At 38.5% G+C, this 21,737-nt stretch overlaps 1 protein-coding gene across 10 annotated transcripts in view; it reads left to right on the plus strand.

Annotated features, from left to right (window-relative positions):
• PPP2R2B (protein phosphatase 2 regulatory subunit Bbeta) overlaps window positions 1–21,737 on the plus strand; it is a 435,841-nt gene that overhangs the window by 126,571 nt on the left and 287,533 nt on the right. The window lies entirely within an intron of this gene.

Genomic DNA, 21,737 nt, shown 5'->3' on the forward strand with positions numbered 1-21,737 from the left:
CGCTTAAGAGTACATTCTCTCCAGAGAGGGCGAGATGCTGGATGTCTCCATTGCTCTGTCCTGCCTAGTGTGGGAGATGAGACCATGTGGCAAAAGGAGTAGCTGCTTTATTCCTGGCTTAGAATGGGGCTATTAGATTATACTCCCATAGGCATTTGATAATCTGTTTAACTGAGCTCAGTCATTTGTCTTGTTTGCTGACTACTTAGCAGATGGATTTGTGATTTTGGTAATTACTATATGAACGTTAATAAGACAAGATATCTTTTATTAATTACTACTTTGTGTGGTTTGTTTTTCAAAATAGCAAAAACTAGGTGACTCACAAATATTAATGAGTCACAAGTATTAGATGTGCAGAATTAGGATTTGGAGGTTATTTGTTCTGGAATGGCTGTCCCCTCTTGAATTTTTTACTCAAGAACAAAGATCAGAGCTCCTGTATTGTACTCTGCACCCTAGAAAAGGCTAATTTGGTCTGCTCAGCCAGAAACTGCTTAATTAAGAGAATGCTCGTTTATACCTTTTCCATTTTAATTCTCTCCAAAGAGGTTTTGGTGTTTAAAGGATAAAATACTTACGGAGAATCTCAGTTATGTCATAAGAATAATTTTCTAATAGAATTAAATGAGATTTGGACCTGATTTTTAGAGGGAAGTGGGTACTGCTGATGTATCCACTCCCCCACCCCGCACATACACACACACACAGAGCAGAGCATAATAGGGCCCAACGGTGTGCCAGAGGCTGGGAGCAGATTGGTAGAAGTTTCATCCTGCTCTGTGGCTCTCTCCCCTCCATACACAAAAGCATCAGCAAGCCATCCTGAAAAACCATTTCCTGGTAGGGACTGGAAGTCCCACAGTTTTGTAGCAAAAAAACAGCATCTCTTCTGGGGTAACTCAGTTGGAAAGTACTTCTGAACAAAGCAATCAGGTGGCATGTTGTTACTGCCCTCCCTGAAGAACTCATTTAATGACTCCTAGGAGGGTACAATTTCCTTTAAAGATCCAGTGCCTACAGTGCTTTGAACTGCCTGCATGTCTTATTGTTGACAGCTTCAACAAGCATTTCTTGAGCACACACTGTGTGCCTCACACTGTATTAGGCTTGGTGAAGGCTTTATAGTGCACAGTGAAGACAGCCCATGCCCTGAGGGATTTATAGCCCATGTCCCTGGTTATTACGGGGGCAGCCATGGTGTCAACTGGTTTTTGCACTAAACTTAAACCAGCACATAGACTCAGAGGAATAGTCTGCTCATCTCTCTGCCCAGCTACCTTTTCAGGAACTCAAGTAAATCCTAATAATTACTATAACTTTCATTTATTAAGAGCTGATTATGTGCTAAGCACTTTACATGCATTTTCTCACTGGCTCTTCACACACACACACACACACACAAAAACCTTTGGTAATTATATTTATAAGCCCATTTTATAGGTGAGCAAATTCTGATTAACATCAAAAATCACACTGTTATTAATCAGCCGTTAAGTGGTAGAGCTGTGTCAGCAGCTGCCATTATATGCAAAGTAGAGTAACTTAATTTTGAAAATTAATATTTAATTCAATGACTGGTTTTTTTTATCTTATTACAAGCCACAGAATTGGGACTACTGAGCTGTTTTCAGCTTTAGAGCTGCTCTTCTGGCATAATCCATAAATTGAACACAGGGCTTTTCACCTGACCACATAGCAAGGATCTAGAGATACTGGTTGGCTGCCACAGGGACCTCTTTACAAAGTATGTCCAGTTGGGACCAGTGAATCTTTCAGTGATGCTTTCTTGAAGAGATGTGTGGAAGTGATTGGCTGCTGCACCATGGAAGTAGGCATCGGTATGGGAGAATGTGTGGCTACTGCATCATGTCTCAACTGGGTGGTCTTTTGCTCTGGCTCTGTCTTTGTTGCCTGGGCAACCTCTCTTAGAATGTGAGCAACTCACTTTCCCTTTTTTCATGTAGATCTGTGGGAAGAACTAAAAGTTAGAGCTATGGGTTGCTTGTTATCCACTACCACCTATAGCTGAGAGATCAAAGCAATACTTGGGGGAAAGCACACCATTGGGCCCAAGGTGCAGAAAGACTCAGACTTACCCAGCATCTCTCAAGGTAGCTTTGAAATCAGATGGGAGAAAGATCACCTCCTTGAATCCCAGCGGCTTTCTATACTCAATTTTTTGTGTAAGTTGAATATTCTATAGTAGCTTCCTTTATTTTTCCTGTTAGAGTTGGAGGAATTTTGAGAAGGCAATGCTATGGAGTAAGTGCGAACTTAGGTTTGGGAATCAGTTTTGGGTTCAAAGTTTAGCTTCACCATTTGCTAAGTGTATGTCTGTGGGCAAGTTACTTAACTCTTCTTAATCTGTTTCCTCATCTACAAAATGGAAGTGCTCAAATATACATCTTGCATATAATTGATTTCCATTCATTTATTCAGGGTCTACTAATGTGACAGGCAATTAGCTCAATGTGAGGGAAGCAACTGTGATAAGAAGGCTCTGCACCTGCCAGCCTTCACAAAGATTAAATCTACCAGCAGAGTTTCATATCCAACTAGTCACTAAAGGTATTGAGTTACAAAAGAGGAAATGGAATGAATCATGGAAGCAAACAACAGAGAACCCTATCTAGTTTAGGTAGAATTGGAGACAGGTCTCCCTGAGAGAAAGATATTAAAAATTTGAGGAAAAGTTCAAGTTATCCAGGTGAAGGGTAGAAGAAATATGTTCGCAAGGGAGTGTATTTAAAAGCCTGTAGGCGAGAGAGCACAAAACATAGGAAGAACCAGAAGCGTTTAAGTACAGTGAGGCCAAACCATTCACGAGAAGAGCAGAGTGCATAAGATGAGGTTGATGGCATCTTAGAGGGTCTCATAAACTCTGTTAAGACATTTGGACTTTATCCTAAAGGTGATGCAGAGTCCTTAAAGGGTCTTAGTGGGAGTGACATGGGGAGGAGTTGTAAGGATGGAGTAAAACAGTGTGTACACTAGGCTTAGCATAGTGTTGGCACCTCATCCCCCGCTCAGTAAGTGGTATGTGCTGTTGGTATCATTTGCAACTTCTTCATTACTCTTAGCATTACCAACTTTAGTTAAAAGGCCAAAATCTTGCTGTGCTCTGTGGAAAGAGACTTAGGGTGGTTTGTTATGGAGCAAACATGTTCGTTCTGAAAGGCCTGTAAAACTATTCTCAACACCATGCAAAAAGAGGTGGGAAGCCCAAAGGCAAATTTCTCTTCATGTATATTCTTCCTCCTCTTTCTCCACGCCTCTGCCTGCCACCTCCTCAGTGAGTTCTCATGCAGTGAAGTCATCCTACTTTCTGGCACTTCTGTCAATTTCATAATGGTTTCTTTGCTGGAGCCTAAATACAAAAATGCAGGTGGGCCAGATATGTTTTCAAGAGAAGGCAGGGGGGTGGGGAGGCGTTCTCATGCTCACAGTTTGAGAGAGCATCTGTGAAAAGCACAGGTAGGCTGCAAAGTGACACGGGTCCCTCCGTGCTTGAGATGACTCACTTTTGTTTTGGCTGAGGGGAGATGTCAGATTACTTGGTGCTTTACTATTAAATAAATACTTTGCACCCTCAGGTAGCAAATATCATGACAGGGCTCAATAAAAGCTGAGGAAAGAAGAACTTATTTTTTTGTTCGTTAGACTATTCACTTTCCTTGTCCTCTGATCTGGCTACATGTGCGTTCATTCATTTATTCCATGTATCTTAGATGCCAATCATATGCCAGATATTGTGTTTGGTGATGGGGGTACAACAGCAACCAGGACATAGAAAGATGGAGAGAAATGACTTACTTTTTTTCTCTGTCACTCTCTACTGAGTGTATATACTTGTAATCATTTGATTAACTAGGTATATGATGAGATCATACTATACCCTTAGAAGGATAGAATGTTCTCTGAGTGATCAAAACAATAGGTAACATCGGGTTAGAATTTTCTTTTTTATTCTTCTGGGTTGGAAAGAATTTAAATAACTCAAATACCATTTTAAAAATATTAACACCTTGCCTCTTTTTGTTGTAGATCATGTAGTGTTTATAATAAATATATGAATGCCAACTATGGGCCAGATGCTGTACAAACCACTTCAAAGTGAAGAAAGTTATTGATTTCCTTTAGAGATGTTATGCTAATGCATTGTCTTCAAGGAGCTTTCAGTGGGAATCACAGCTGGCCCCAAAGTGGAAGTCATGTGTTTGACTAGTCTGGTTTTCATAAATGACTTCTCCATCATCCCTGGAAGGACAAGAGGCTTTTAGGGCAATAAGGTGTAAGTTTCCTTAAGACAGTTGCATTGCAAAAAGGCACGAGGAAAGAAAGGTGCAGGAGGTTTCCTTTGTGTTTGTTTTTGTTAATGATTTTTAAACATTAGCCAAGAGGAGGTGAGCCTAAGAATTGGGGCAGAGGGGAAGGAATTAATAAAAGTTGATTTTTGCTATAGTGGCTCAGAATATACAATAATATATGAGCCAAATGAAATCATATCTGGGCAGGGGACAAAGGGCAGTTAATCCATGAGTCATTCATTAAGGAGATGTGATGGTTAGAGCAGATTCCTTCTTAAAGTCTGCACCTAAATGTGACAGCTAAACTCAGGGTAAAGGAGAAGCAGCTTTGCAATACAGCTTTGATGTCTAGGGTGCTAAAATTTCACAGCAAGGAAACTGTTATGAAGAAGTCCTACCATTGGAGGCGGTATGTGCTGTGTGTGTGTGTGTGTGTGTGTGTGTGTGTGTGTGTGTGTGTGTATGTGGAGGGAGGATAACTTCTCTTGACTGATGGGGTGGGAGAGGGAAAAGGTGCATGAATGAGAGAGGTAGGTTTGCAAAGGGCTGTGGGAAGAATGTTTTCAGCTGAATGCCAGGATAAGCAATTTCAAATTTATTCTGAGCACAAGGGAAGACATTGGAGGATTTTAAGTAGAAGAATGGCATGATCTAATTCATAATAGTTAAAAATGTTTTTCTCTAGCTACTTGTAGACTACAGATTTGAAAGGACAAAAATGGAAGCAGGAGATCCAGCGAGAAGGCCATGCCTTAGACCAGAGGAGTGTCAGTGGAGACAGATAAGGACTTATTTGAGAGCCATGTAGAAAGCATATTTGCTGGATTTGCTGATAAAATAGATTTGGAGGAAAGGAAAAAGGAAAGAAAAATAACACATTGGCTTTTAGTTCCAGAATGCGTGCATTTTGACTGAGGCATCCCGATGAGAATGGTTTTTGTGGAAGCCACTGTTGATTCTAATGCAGAGAGTGGTGGGCTAGTTAGTGAGATACTTGTGAGCTAGAGGGGAACTTCAAGTCCCTGGGCACCAAATTGTACCACACAAGATGGGTCAACACCTAGTAGGGCATTTTGGTGCTCCCATTTGGGCTACCAAATCTGCTTTTTGCATCATCATGTAGCCAAAGAAGATGGCTTTGCTCATAAAACCCAGTCCTATAATATCTATTCACTAGCACGTGACCTGTATCCTTTCCCAGTGTCCCCATCCACTGATGTTTCATGCTAAATTTAGGGCCAACCTGGCCAACAACATATTTTTGCAACAAAAGTAGTTTCATTACTTCCTTTGGATACCTCATTAGTTCCCACATTTGAAGTACTTTGTTTAGTGGGTTGTGCCATGAGATCAAATTTGGAGATGGTTGTGAACACACCCTGAAGTTGGAGGTCACCAGAGATGAGAAATGGTGCCCAGGAAAACATACAGACCATTAGCTTTTGGTTATGACCTTTATATAGATTGTAATGAGGTACCAGTGGGACAGTTGTGTAAACTGCCACCCACCTAACTACTGTTTCCAACAGCCCCCATGGATGGTCTCTGAACTCAACTTACACAAGCTTGACAAATAGAAACCATGAGGCTTTTTTTGCATTTCATCTTGCTTTCTTGCTCATGATAGAAGGCCCTCTTTAGGGGAAAGAGAAAATATACTGCAAGAAATCTTTAAAAGTATTGTAACATTCAAAATGTCAATATTGATTTGAAATGATTGCATCATTTTCTGAAATAATGATTTGTGTGAGGAATGTCATGAATTATAATTAATTTACATATGTATTAAAGTCCACTTTCGAAGAAACCCTCTTTTCTCTTCCAAACATTAGAAATTAAATATTTATACTTGTTGTGATTTCATATATACATAGTTAATATTGCCTCTCAAAGCCACCTGCTCTCCACTGTATGTCATTTTCTCTGCTGATTCTTTATAATCCATAGATTTGGAGTTGGGTTAGCCCCAACTAAAAATCCTACTGAAGACCACACAAGTGGCGAGTAAAAAGCATGAGCTAGTTCCATTTCAGCAGAATACAGGAGGTAATTTGGACTTAAATAGTCCCATTGCTTTAAAGGATCTCTCCTTACCATTTAATTCATTAAAGGATTTAAGAGTTTAGCTTTTAGGCCTTGAGGTTGAATTCTTGAGCAGTAACCAAAATATATTTATTATATTTGCTTGAGATTATGGTCAAGTTTCTCAAATTCTCCATGTCTCAATTCAGTTTCATCTTTTCAAAATAGAGATAATCATATAAGTCAAGAACCATGTCTTATAGGGTCTTTATAGGTAATGGTAACTAGGAGATTGGGAAATGAGGGAGTTGTTTAATGTGACAGATATAGAAAAATGATCAAAAATCAGGAAATAAAAAAAGAAGGCCTAGTATGCAAAGAGAATTTTTGTCTTCCTGGAAATACACATTAGCCTCTATTTCTTTCCATTCTTACTAAGCAGAGAACTTCCTTGAATTTTTCTGCCTTGGGTGTAGGGGTAGTTTGAAAGTTTGGTATAAAATGACCAGTCACAGTATTATGGGAGACAATAATAAGCCTCAGGGATCCTTCCTACCTTTCTCAAACACAGGGCCTCCTCCTCCTGGCCAGTCACATGTGAAGAACGCCTTTTCCAAAATTCCCATTCTTTCCCTCTGCCTTCTCCCATCAGCCTAGTAATGATAACAACAAGTATTTGTTTAGCCTGGTTTTTGTGTTAAGTACTTGGCTCTCTTTGAGCTTCTGAGCTCACAGCAAATAGACACTACCAGCCAACTATAAACTCAGTCTTTTTTTTAAAGATTTTATTTATTTGAGAGAGAGAGTGAGAGAGAGAGAGAGAGGGAGCACATGAGAGGGGGGAGGGTCAGAGGGAGAAGCAGACTCCCTGCTGAGCAGGGAGCCCAATGCGGGACTCGATCCTAGGACTCCAGGATCATGACCTGAGCCGAAGGCAGTCGCTTAACCAACTGAGCCACCCAGGCACCCTATAAACTCAGTCTTGCTTCCAAAATATGTTACCCTTATGACCAGACAGTCTCCACACGACAGCTACATTCAAGAATGGCTGAAATGAAGCATTAGACAGGGATCCACCTACTGGGTTGAGCACATGGTATTTTCAACAACATTTCCTGCATGTTGGGTGAAAGTCCTTAAGACAGATAGGATTTCCACATACCAGTTTATAATCTCCCAAAGAACATGGGACTCATCTATCCTTTCTCCTACGATATTTCCATACCAAGGTTAATACTTAACACATAGCAGGGACTTACTAAGTGTTGGGTATGAGTGAGTAAGTGAATGAATGAATGAATGAACAAGTGAATGTTGAAGTAACAGAGAAGATTGTGCACTAGATCCCCTCTTTGCAAATGTGCAGAATGCCTCATCATCCTTCCTCTACTCTTGCTCTCAATCATTGAGAATATTGGTTTCCTCCACTCTACTCTTCATTGTATAACTCCTATTCATTCTTCAGTGTTAGCTCAGAGTCACTTCATTCAGGAAGTGATCCCTAGTTCCTCAAAGGAGAAGACCATTCTCCTTAGGGTATCTTATACCTCTCATAGGAAACTGACTTAAATCAGTTACTTAAACACACTTACTTAAATCAGAGTTTCAGTGCAGTGGTTTGCCCTCTCCGTGCTATGCTGAAACAACCCTCAGTGCAGAGAATGTGCCTGTATGCACTGTGTATAACCTGCCAAATTTAGTGTGCTTCCTGTTCTAGATGCTCAGCAAACACTTGTGAACTAATAAATATGCAAAGAAGGTGACTGCATATGGAAGAAAATAGGAACTAAGTGTGGCCGTGTAGGAGGAAGAATCTTTTGGACTCACTATGAGGAAAACAAGCAATAAGAACCTGTGATACTGTGACTTACAATAGAAAATAGATATATTTGGTCTTCATCCCTGTCTCTGGCACAGAGCTCCCGAAAACCTTGGAGTTGCCTAAGCAATGAGAGCCATAAATGTGTCTTTTGTTACATAAAGAGGTGACTTTTGGAGAATATCTGAGGCTGAGGGCTGGTTGCCAGTTTAGCCAAGCATGTGCCTAGATGGTTAGAACCTCTAGTGGCACTCCAACCTCCAGGGAGGGGAGAGCAACTCAAGGTTGATTTCAATCACCAGTGGCCAATGATTTAATCAATGATGTTTATGTAATGAAGCTTCCATAAAACCTCCAAAAAAGAGGGTTTGGGGAGCTTCCTGGTTGGTGAACACATGGAGATTTGGGGAGAGTGGTACCCTCAGAGAGGGCATGTGAGCTCTGAGCCCTTTTCTCATGCCTTGCCTTGTGCATCTCTTCCATCTGGCTGTTCCTAACTTATATCCTTTCATAATAAACCAGTAATGTACTAAGGAAAATGTTTCTCAGAGCTCTGTGAGCCGCCCTAGCAAATTAATCAAATGCAAGGAGGGAACCTCCAATCTGTAGGATAGATAGTATCAGAATTGAGTTGAATCGTAGCACAACCAGCTGGTGTCCCAGCATTACGTCATATGGAGAAACCACTCCTCCACACTGGAACTGGTCCCAGAACCTTTTAGAACTGTTAATACAAAAGGCACTAGTCTTCCACGTGAGGCCTTGTATGCCCTGTACCTCACTGAGGTTAGCCCTAACAAGGATGGAGCAGTGGCAATATTATTTTTATACCAATCACTAAACAATTATTTATGGTACACCCATTGATTACAAGTTACTGTGCTGAGGATAAATTGCCAATCAAAGCAGAAGGCGTTCCTGCCCTCTTGGAGTTTAACATCTAGTGGGAGAGAGAGCTGGTAATCAGATAAACAAATAAAAGTGTAAGTACCAACTGTGATCTATTTTAAAAACCAAGAAAATATCTGACAGATCTGAATTAAGCCCTAAGGAAATGATGGAGTATAATATGAAGGAAGTATAGTAATGAAGGTTAATTATGTGAAAAAGGATGCTAAAGCATTTTTAGACTAGGAATAGCCTATGCAAAGGCCCTATGGCAGACAGAGGAAGATGGAGCATGGTGCGTTCAAGAACCCAAAAGAAGACCAGTGCAATTGATGTGCAGAGATTTTCAGGAAGAATATTAGAAGATAAAGCTGGAGAGGTATGCAGGGACCAGACCATTCTAGGTTTCGGGGACATGTTAATGATTTTCTACTTTTTTCTAAAAAGAGCCTAAGAAACCACTGAAAGGCTAGGAGTAACACAATCAAATTGCATATTACAATATAATTATTTTAGTATGCTTGGGCTATTTTAGTATGGTTGGGCTACCATAATTGAATGCCATAGATTAGGTGGCTTAAATCATAGAAATTTATTTGTCACTGTTCTGGAAGCTGAAAGTCCCCAAGATAAGGGTGCTGGAATGATCAGGTTTTGGTGAGAGCCCTCTTCCTGGCTTGCACAGAGCTTTCTTGCTGTGTCCTCAGATTCTTATAATGATGCTAACCCCATCATGGGTACTCCACTCGCATGACCTCATCTAATCCCAATCACCTCTCAGAGGCCCTACCTCCAAATACCGTCACATTGGGTGTTAGGGCTTTAACATATGAATGGGGGTAGGGGACAATTGAGTCCATAACAGTAATATACTATTAATAGCAACGTATGTGCCAGGCAATATGTTTAGGGTGTGAATTATTTCATTTCATCCTCACTAGACCGCTATGAGGAAGGTTTCTAGTGTCAGCACATTTTATCAGATAAAGCAAGGGATGCTCTGAGATCAGAGCCAGGACTGGAGTGAAGCAAACTGCAAGCCTATGGCACAAAAGTTAAGGAAGGAGGTACTCACTCACAGGCCATGCCACTACCCTGAGAGTGAACACCTTATATTTTGTGCACTAGGCCCCTCACTTGTCTCAAATCCAGGTCAAATAAATTATCCTGGGTTACTTAGAAGTTCATAAATAATCAAAGCATGTTTCAAACCCAGGGCTGGAGAGCTCTTTAAGAGGTTTTCTGTCTCTAAAATTTTCAGAATTTCCAAATGAACACTCTGCTGCCCACCTTATTGTTGGCCTCCCATAAAAATGAAATTATTTGCAATGAAAGATTAAATTTCATATTAGGCTTCAAAGTGTAAATCGCTCAACTCAGCTCAAATGGATTCAGAAAATGAAAACTGATAAAATATAGTATTCACTCCATGGAATGGACTATCTTAACATTAGTCAGGAGATGAGAAAGAATGAGTCAAATATTTAAAAAGTAAACAGGTTTTCTCGTTAATTCTAAGCCAACAAAATGCAAATTAAATCTTCTAGCTGCAATTAGATAAATGGATGTCAATCAGATATGAAACTGCTAAAGAAATTAGCCTTGGGGTAGTCCTTAATCTGTTTGGGCTTTTTTTGTGGGGTGGTATAAATGTAATCTGTTATCAGCACAGGTATGATTGAATTATTAATAATATTGTGCAAGGCCACCTAGAAACCAGAGCTTGGGGACTCTTAAATCTATTCTAATTGAAACAGAGAATCAGTGGACTGGAAAAGACCCTGACTCTTCTTGAGATATGTCACAGTATGTGACACAGAGGACACGTGGGGTTTGCAATGCAGTGGCAGCTGCAAGCTGACCTTTTGGCAAATTTAATCTGCAAATGGGTTCCTGTTTAAGATAGTTAATGCCTTCTATTATTCAGGAGGCTTCCTTCTATATTTTGGAAAGGCAAGTTAAAAATATTTCATGCAAGGGTATTATGCAGATTGTCTGTCTAACAGGAAGATTATGGATGCAAATAAATCAGGTTTCTAAATGAAAGATTTTACTGACCTCTTAAGAGGATAGTAATACATGCATAATTGTGAGGAAAATGCTCCCAGACCATCAGGATAAGAAAAGGGTCACATTGTCATTCCTTGAAGCATATTGAGGTTAGAATAAAAATCCAGGAACACCCAAGAAGCTAATGAACTGAACTCCAGAACTACTTGACTTAATGCTAAGTTACTCCCTTTTTCCTCCAGTTTTGATAGAGGTAGGATATCATACTCTAGGAGGATGAATGAGGTCCTCATGGGACCCCAAGTAAGTCACTTAATCTCTCAGTGTAAATTTCAATTGTGGGAATAGTTGCTGGTTAGAAACAGCTGGGGTCACTGACCCTGCTTCTTTCCGTGACCTCCCCCTGCCCTCTCTCACCCCTAAGGGAACTCCTCTCCCACTATTGCTTCTCCATGGACCATCTGCCTTTTCTTGGGTGACTGTCTCCAGGAGCTCTACTGAAGGATCTTAAAGTAAACCTAAAAGGTTAAGAGCATGAGTTTTATGTTGAGGGGAGCATGGAATTAAATCCCAAGCCTGGTACCGACTAGTATTTGCCCTCAGGCAAATTCCTCCATACTCAGGTTATCAGCTTCTCCTACAATGTGGAAACAATAATATGAACCTTGAAGGACAGAGATCTCTAAACTTGCTTATTTCCCAGAGCTCTTATTGTCTCAGTAATTGTTTCACAGAACCCCTAGGCAAAAGAGGTATCTAACAGTATCTTTATTAAGTAGCTCCAAACAACTTAATACATACTTTCATCCAAATAATTCAGTAGAATTTTGAAAAAAAAATAGATAAAATTTAAGAGAAAAAAACTTAATTTAATCTTTATGTAATCACAAGTACCTGTTCAGCACTGAACAATTTCCTCAAACTTGGAACCAGATTTGCACTTCCATATTAATTTTTGAACCATAATTAATTGGAAGGAACAATCACTGAAAACTAAGCTTTGCAAAAATGTGACATAAAGCACAATCTAATGTTGAAACTGTGATCTACCTCATGCAAACGGTTTGCGTGGCATCTGACAGGTGTGTTTTCTTCAAAAATGTAAAATGTGCTAGAGCACCCCTGTGAGTTTGCTGTGGTGTCCAAGGTAGGTCATGTCACTTTGGGTACCATGGTTTTGGGGATCATATATTTTGATTTTAGGGGATAAAATATTGGAATGTATGTAAAGAACTTGACTTCTGGGCATGTTCATGGCTTGAAATATATAGTTATATATATAACTATGTAATATTTATAAACTATAAAATATATAGTTGCAATAACCCACCAACTCACTGATGCAAAAATGCATCTTTGTTTATAGATTTTAACTTCCACTCTGCTGATGTCAGAAGATTTGTCTTGCCACTTCATGGTAATCCAATGACTTTCATATTTAAACTGGGAATTTAAGATCTAAACAATCAACTTCACACATACCTGACCCTTCTGTATCTTCCCCTTTCCCTATCACAATGGCATCCCTGTTCCATCCTCTGTCTTCATGGGAATCAGCTAAGGAGTATTTACTTTTTCTGGCATCACATATGGGCCTCTATCCCTGTGGTGCTGCCTTCCCGATATAACTCATCTTGTCCCTACTCCAGATGGCACTTATCTTATCCCCACAAGGCATAAAGCAGCAAGTCGTTCCCAGGTGTTACTCATTTTATCCTCTACTCCAGGTGTAAACTCATTTTGTACCACCCCACAAGAGTAATTTATTCCTCCCCTCTCCAGAAGTAACTCATCTTGACTGGTCTTCATGATGGTGTTCTTTGATGTATATTGTCTTTTTTATTTTAATCTGTTGTACGAGGTATAATTGACATATTAAAAAATTTGCTAATTTGAATGTACAGTTCAATAAGTTTTGATGAGGGCATACAGTCTTGTAACCATTCCCATAATCATTATATCAAATAGTGCTGTCCAACAGAAATATAATGTAAACCATTAATTTAATTAAAATTTTCCAGTGGCCACCTTATTTAAAAAAGTAGAAAAAAACAGGCAAATTAATTTTAATAATAAACATATTTAACTTAATATATCCAACTATTATTGTTTTGACATGTAATCAATATAAAAATATATCAACAACGTATTTTACATCTTTTTTCACATTAATCCTTTGAAATTCATTGTGTATTTTACCCTTACAGGATATCACAATTCATACACAAAATTTTCATCAAAAATGCATGATTTGTATTTAGATTTTATAAAATTCACAGTCCAAAAAAATGGATTAAAAGGCCCAATTTGCTCCAAACATACTTAAAAGTTTTCCATTATAACTATTAATTTCATTTATATTTAATTTAAATTATATATAATGACAAATCCAGTCCCTTGGTCATATGAACCATATGTCAGGCACTCAATTGTCATATGTGGCTAGGGGCTACCATACTGGACAGCACAGAAAATATTTCCATTACCCCAAAAAGTTATGTTCTGCTCTTTTGAAATCAACCCCCTCTTCCCACCATCTGGTGCTAGGAACCAATGATCTGCCATTTGTCACTATAGTTTATCTTTTATAGAATATCATATTCATGGAATCATACAGAACATAGCCTTTTGTTTTGCGATTCTTTCAGTCACCACAAGATTTTGAGATGTGTCTAGGTTATGTTCATCAGTGGTTAGTTCCCTTTAGTTGTTGACTAGTAAGTACTATATTGTGTAGAAGTACTGCAGCATTCACCAGTTGGTAGACATTTGGGTTGTTCCAATTTTTTGTCTATTATGAATAAAGCTGTTGGGAATATTCAAATACAAATATTTGTGTGGACATATGTTTTTATTTCCCCTGAATAAATATCTGTGAGTGGACTGAATGGTGTGTGTTTATAGAAAATTGCCCAATATTTTCCAGAGCGTGATTTTGCATTCCCACCATTCTCATTCGAGCTTGTCAATTGCTCCCCATCCTCACCAACACTTGATACAGTCAGCCTTAGCAATTCTCATAGGTATGCAGTGCTTCTCATTATGGCTTTAATAGTGTTGAATATATTTTCCTGTGCTCATTTGCCATTTGTACATTTTCTTTGTAAGTACCTTCAACTATTTTGCCCCCATTTTATCAGGTTGTCTTTTTATCATTGAGTTGTAAGTTTTTTTTTAAATAAGCTGGATAGAAGTTCTTTATCAAATATGTTTAATTTATATTTTCCCCCAGTCCTGGCTTTGGTGTGACTTTTTTCTGTTTCCTGATACTGATGTTATTTTCTGTTACTGGTGAATGTGGTCATGCAGTATCTCCAGTCCAATGTTCACACACTCATTTGACCCTTAGCAACTTTGGGTCTACCAGCATGTTCTTAACTGTTTTTGCTTTTCTCTCAGGGAGCTAGCTATAGGAACTTCTAGCATTCTCTTTCACCCAATGCTGGGATTACAGGACTCCAAGCAGATGTACTCAGCAGTCTATGTGAACAATTGCCACAACCGTCACTCAGGCCCTACAGTTGTTAGACATGAGGTTTCTCTGTCTCCAGAAAGTTTACAACCTCAGGGCTATACTTTAGAACTTGAGGCACCAGTTCCCACTGCTGTCTGTGAGATTTCTCATAATCTATCTGTGATTTCTTTCACTCATCTGCCTTGCTCAGGACTGAATTTAAGGAGACTTATCAGAAATTCAGGGGACATCCAATCTATAGACTTGCCCATCTGATCTTCATACTTCCTGCCACTTGGTCAGACTCTGGTTTCCTTTCATAATAATGCTCTTATGCAATCAGCTTGCATTCTTCCCTTTTTTTCCTTCCTCATAGAATAAATGCCAAGCTTTCAATCTGCCAGGCATTGGTACTCAGTATTTAAAGCCAAGCTTTTGATCTTCAAAAGTCCTTTTTATTCCCCGCCCAGGCAGCAGACTCTAAGATTAATATCCCTGCTATAAGTTCCAAAAGTATAGTTAGAAACTAATAAACAAAGAATATAACACTTGGGTCTTTTGGGGTCTGCCTTCTTTGGTCCTGGGTTGAGCGCACAGAGAGGGCTACGTCTACTGCCCGAATATGTGTCCAAGGGAAAGTGAGAGTCACCCCTAATTCTACAAAATATTATCCTACTGCTGTTGGCTCTCAGTAGGTGAAAAATTCTCTAAGAGGACAATCCCTGAGAAGATGAGATCACTAATGACTCAGAAGCTGAAAAGCGAGAGCGCATTTGGAAAATGAAAATAAAAATGATTGTTATGTTGATGATGATAATGGCAGAATCTCCCCATTGTTGCATGTTTACTTGTGCCAATTCTGACTCAAGTATTTTGGTTCTATTAGCCTATAAGGTTGATAATTATTATTTCCATTTTGCTATTGAAACTCAGGATTCTGATGTAACTAACTTTCCTGAGGTCAAAAAGTTTTCAGTACCTCCAGGCCAATCTTATTTTAAAGCATATATTCCTAACCGTTAGATCTGTGGTTCTTAAGCTATTTGAGGACCCCTTTGCAACCTTGAAAGTTATTGAGGACCCCAGAGAGCTTTAATTTACGTGGTAATTATCTTCTTATGTTTACTTTATTAGAAATTAAAAAACAGATTTTAGAAATATTCATTTTTTAAAAAGCAATAATAAATCAATTGCACATTAATATCCACAACATATTTTTATGAAAAATTAACTGTATTTTTCAAAACAAAATATTAGTAAGAAGAATAGCATTGCTTTATATTTTTTGTAAATCTCTTTAATGTCTGGCTTCATAGAAAGCAGCTGGGTTCTCATATATGCTTCTCTATTCGGTTTGTTGTGCTATCACACATCACATAGCCTCCGGAAAACTCCACCGTATGCTCATGAGAATATGAGAGTAAAAATGGGAATAACTTCTAAGTATTATGAAGACAGTTTTGATCTGTGGACCCCTAAAGGGGTTTCAGGGAGCCCTTAGGGTGCTTGGACTACAACTTGAGAATTGCTGCATTCAGATAATTACAAATATATTGATTCCAGTGTAGCAAAAATCTATTATGTGTAGAGAAGAAGTGGATTATGTATAGGGAAGTATAGATTAGGACCAGACCATGAGAGGGTGATAACCAAATTAAGAGTTGCGATGTCATTCTGAAAGCATTGAGATACCATGGATGTCCTTCAGCTTCATTGGAGCTTTGTGTGGGGGAAATCAGTCTGTCAATAAAATGGGTAGGATGGATTGGAAAGAGTATTGGCAACCAGTAAGAACACTATAAAGAGGCAGTGGATCTAGACCTCTTAGGATTTTGTGAAAAATAAATGTGTTAATTTATATAAAATGCAAAGAACAAATCCTGCTTCATAGTAAGCACTGTTGGAAGTACTTGTAATTGTTGTTGTTGCGGCAATAGTGCTATTGCTATCTATCAGATAGATCACTGATGACCAGTGATCAAAGCCAGAACTAGGCAGAATTAGACATTTTGCAGTAGGATGTAGTTTGTTAATAGGATGTAGTTGCTGATTGAATGTGGGGGTGAGGAAATTGAAAATATAAAGGCAGTGATATTTTGCTATTTGGCTACTCTAGGGACCCAGGAAGTATTTGGACAAAGAGTTGATTATCAGTAAATATTTGAAAGGACTGGAGGGAGCGGAGAGGCATGGAAAGGGATGAAGACTTTGGGGCAAGGAAGGTGATGTCTGTTGGTTTTGGTTTTGAGATGCCTGTGGAACACGCACATGATGAGATCCTGAAATAGATAAAACACAGAACCATACATGAGTTCATGTCCCTGCTGGGCTTTAAGCTCTTCAGAGGGTTTTCAGCACAGCTTGGATTTTATTCTAATTTCCTACAATAGCCTACAGGCCCAGTGTGTTAATGGTTCTATTACCTTTCCAGTTTCATCTTGGTCCATCCTCCCTTTCCATTACTTTGGTCCAATATTTCAGTTCGTTGAGCCCCCCAAACTGTTTCCCACCTTGGGGTGTTTGCACTACTGTTCCCTGTTTTGTAATGCACCACCCGTCACACCACCTCTTCACATAGCTGGATCCGTTGAGTCCGCTGAAACCTTCCCTGCTCGAGAGCCCTTCTCTGATCTTTCCATCCAAGCAAGTCTCCCTCCCCCTTGCATTCTTTTCTCTCACCAAATCCTCTTCATTATCTTCACAGACAGCATTTCATGACGACAGAGACTTTCTATTTCATTCATCATCGTTGGCATAGTGCCTAGGGAAGGTCCTCAGATATAATGCATATTTGTTTCACGAGTGAATAAATGGGATTCAGGAGATAGATAGGCTGAAATAGAAAGCGAGCATTAAAATGTAGGGGAAATCTGTGCTTTGGTTTGAATTTGTTTGATATTTTAAGTTAGCACCATTAAGCCAGCAATCTTTAACGAGAGTTTCTTCATTGTATTTGACTTGAAAATTGTGTGTACCTCAATCTGTGAAATGTCGTCAGTCATATTTACCCATGCTGTCAGCTGGAACACTAAAGTTTGAAAGTTGCCAAGGTAGTAACAATGACATAATGTTCCTTTACAAGTGGCAGCAGCCTACCCCTATGCCCTAAAGTCCCAGTAATGGATGACTTTAGCTTCCTCACCATGTCAGCTAGTCTGCCTTTGTGTGTTCAAAGGCCTGGTGCTGGGGCACCTGGGTGGCTCAATCAGTTAAGTGGCTGACCCTTGATCTCAGCTCAGGTCTCAATCTCAGGGTCATGACTTCAAGCCCTGCATTGAGCTCCATGCTGGGTGTGGAACATACTTTTAAAAAATAATAAAAATAAATTAAAAAAACAAAGGCTTGGTGCTATATTTAGAAAAAGAGTAGCAGATTGACTTAGCTGTAATTTCTGACTTTGCCACTTTTTCACTGGGTCAACCTATTAGCAGATCTCTTCTAGGAATTGTGAAAATAATACTACCCTTAAAGTTATCTTGATATTTCTAGTAAGGTATCTAGCAAAAGAACGGGATAGCTCAATAAATTTTAGATTTCCCAGTCATTCAGTCACTCAGTTAATAGTATAGAATTCTTATCTGAAAAGCATTCTCTCTTGGAATTTTTAAGTTTTTGCTTCATTGTTTTTTTATAAGGGACCAATGCTGTTGAAGAGAAGTTTCCAATCTAAAAGTTATGGCCATAGGAGTGCCTGTCTGGCTCAGTCAGAAGAACATGCGGCTCTTGACCTCGGGGTCATGAGTTCAAGCCCCATGTTGGGTTTAGAGATTACATAGATAGATAGATAGATAGATAGATAGATAGATAGATAGATAGATAGATAGATAGATATGGCCATATATTTAGCCTCTGTTTTCTTCCAGGAAACTTTCAGATCTTCTGTTTATCCTTGGTGCTCTGCAAATTCAAAACAATTATGTAGTTGTGGGTCTTTTAAAAATAATCATTATAGATAACCAATAGGTCTCTTCAATCTTAAAGACCCATGTTCTTCAACTGGGAGAAATTCCCTTCAAGTATTTCTTTAATAATTTCTTTCCTTTTGATTTCCTATTCAAAAAGGAGCTTTCTGATACTTCTTTCATTTGGATGTTGGCCTTCATAGAATAATTTCCTAATTTTGTTATCTCTAATATTTCCTTTATCTTTTTGTCCTACTTCCCCCCAGCTTTATTAAGGTATGATTGACAAATAAAACTTGTATGTATTGGGGGTGTACAAAGAGATGTTTTGATATAAGTATACATTGTGGAATGATTACCACAATCAAATTAATTGTCAAACTAATTAACATATCCATCATCTCACATAGTTTGTACTATGTGTGATGAGAACACTTAGGATCTACACTGTTAGCAAATTTCATGTATACAGTACATAATTATTAACTATAGTCACCTAATAGTATAGCCACCTAATGCTGTTCATTAGGTCTCCAGAACATATTCATCTTGGAACTCAGTAAAAACTGAGCGAAAGGTTTTACCCTTTGATCAATATCTCTCCTTTTCTCCCATCCCCCAGCTTTAGGTAACCACTCTTCTTTATTACAATGAGCTTGAGTTTTCCCTCCTCCCTTCCCTTTATTACAATGAGCTTGATTTTTCCCTTCCCTCCCTTCCTTCCCCTTCCCCTCCTTTCCTTTCCCCCTTCCTCCCTTCCTTCCTTCCTTCCTTCCTTTTCCTTTCCTTTCTTTCTTTTTTAGATTCCATGTATGAGATCCAGTATTTATCTTTCTATGTCTGTCTTATTTCACTTAGAATAATGTCCTCCAGGTTTATCCATGTTGTTGCAAATGGCAGGATTTCCTTCTTTTTAAAGGCTGAATAATATTCCGTTGTGTGTGTGTGTGTGTGTGTGTGTGTGTGTACATTAAAATACCATATTTTCTTTAACCATTGACAGACACTAGGATGTTTCTGTATCTTGGCTACTGTAAAAATGTTTAAATGAACCTGGGAACACAAATATATCTTAAAGACAGTGATTTCTTTTTGTTGTTGTTGTTGTTGGATTACAGTGGAATTGCTGGATCATATGGCAGTTTTATTTTTAATTTTTTAAGGACCCTTCATGCTGTTTTCCATCATGGCTATACCAATTTTACATTCCCTCCAACAGTGCACAGGGGTTCCCTTTTCTCTACATCCTCATCAACCCTTGTTATCGTTTGACTTTTTGAGAATAGCCATCCTAACAGGTATGAGGTGTTAGCTCATTTTGGTTTTGATTTGCATCTCCCTGTTGATTAGTGATGTTGGGCTCCTTTTTATATACCTGTTGACCATTTGTATGTCTTGGAAAAATATTCAATTCAGGTTCTTTGCTCAGTTTTGATTGGATTATTTGTTATTTTGCTATTGAGTTATAGGAGTTCCTTATATTTTTTAGTTATAAACCCTTTTTAATATATATTGTTTGCAAACATTCTTTCATTCCATAGGTTGCCTTTTCATTTTCTCTTTTGCTATGTAGAAACTTTTTAGTTTGACATAATCCCACTTGTTCATTTTTGTGCTTTAGTGTTATATCCAAAAAATCATTGTCAAGATCAGTGTTAAAGACTTTTCCCTTATGTTTCTTCTAAGAGTTTTATCGTTTCAGGTCTTATGTTTAGGTCTTTAATCCATTTTGAGTTGATTTTTGTGTGGGGGGTAAGAGGGGGATCCAGTTTCATTCTTTTGCATGTTGCTGTTCAGTTTTCCCAGCACCATTTATTGAAAAGACTGTCCTCTCCCCACTGTGTTTCTTGGCACCTTTGTCAAAAATTAGTTGATCATATACGCACGGGTTTATTTCTGGGCTTTCTATTCTGTTCTTTGACTTTTAGCCTTTCAATGATTTAAAACCAAATTCGCCATATTTTTTTTCATTTCATCGGCTTTTTCCTTATATTCTACTTGTTGCTTTTTCATAGCATCTTCTTGATTTGTTCATTTATTCTCCCTTTTAGTATTTCTGCATGTGCTAATTAGTATTTATTTATGTTCCTAGTAATATATCTGTGTCCACCAGTATCTATTTTTATGTTTTTCTTGATTTTTTTATATTGTATGTTTTACTCAATCATCTAGGTGATCTTACATTGCCTTGTCATATGTGAGAATGAATCAATAGAACAGTTCAATGAACATGAATAGGGTTTATCACTGAGTGCTTTCATAGTAGAGTGAGCAGGCAGGGAAATGATCTTGCATTTGGGGATCTCTAAATGCCAGAATGTAGAACATTTCACTTTGGACACCCAACTCCCACACTCACCACCTTAGTATACCCCAAAATACTTAAATTTTTTCAAAGGGAAGAATTTTCTATTGTGAAAATAGAAGATAGAGGAATTATAAAAGTGGGGAGGAAGAACAGATGAATCAATTTTTCAATGGATTTTATTTTAGCATGCCCTCCATTTTTTCGTCCTCATCTTATATTCGTTTTGGTATTTCTAAGTCCCGAACCTCTCCAGGTTTCTGCAAGGTAGCTACGTGCTCTATTTTGCCTCATGTCACCTCTCCCCTTCATCATCATTATCCTTCTATCTACTTTTCTTCTCCCAGAAACATGAAATCCATAGTCCACTTAATGACCCCCACCCTATACTCTCTTCATTGTTGTGAGGTCACATCTGCTTTGCTCCTTTACTGTCATTTAAAAGAGATCCTGGGAAAAAGAGATGATAAATGTATATTCAGTTCACTATTACCCTTAACTTTTTTTTTTCTGCTTTTCCTAAATCAAGGAAGACCATCACCTTCTTAAGAGACAAAGCCAGCCTTTCTCAGAGGGTCTACCTCTACATTCGGCAACATTGTTTTATTTATTTATTTAATATTTTTTTAAGTAGTCATACAGGGCTTGACCTCACGATCCTGAGATCAAGAATCAGATGCTTAACTGACTGAGCCACCCAGATGCCCCCTACAACTTTGTTTTAAAGTAGAAAAGTTTTCTTCTTTGACAGTTTGAGGCTCTGTTTTTCCCCAATTATACCAAGTTTCTCTATTTTCAGGTATTAAATCCCCCTTATGCCTTTAAATCTGGAGTATTCAGTACTCAATGGATAGGTGTATAATGTTCTGGGTAATAGAGAAGTGAATCACCAAAAAACACAGAAAAGGACTTAAATTTTTTTTCAACAATAAAAAAATCCTAAGATTTCTTTATAGTTTCATAAACTCTCACCATTACAGGACGCTTCAAACTGAACACATCTTTTGAGAGAAAAATCATTCTGGTA

The sequence above is a fragment of the Callorhinus ursinus genome, unplaced genomic scaffold, assembly GCF_003265705.2.
Source record: "Callorhinus ursinus isolate GAN/ISIS: 27379988/994484 unplaced genomic scaffold, GSC_fseal_2.0 scaffold23, whole genome shotgun sequence".
Classification (NCBI taxonomy): Eukaryota; Metazoa; Chordata; class Mammalia; order Carnivora; family Otariidae; genus Callorhinus; species Callorhinus ursinus.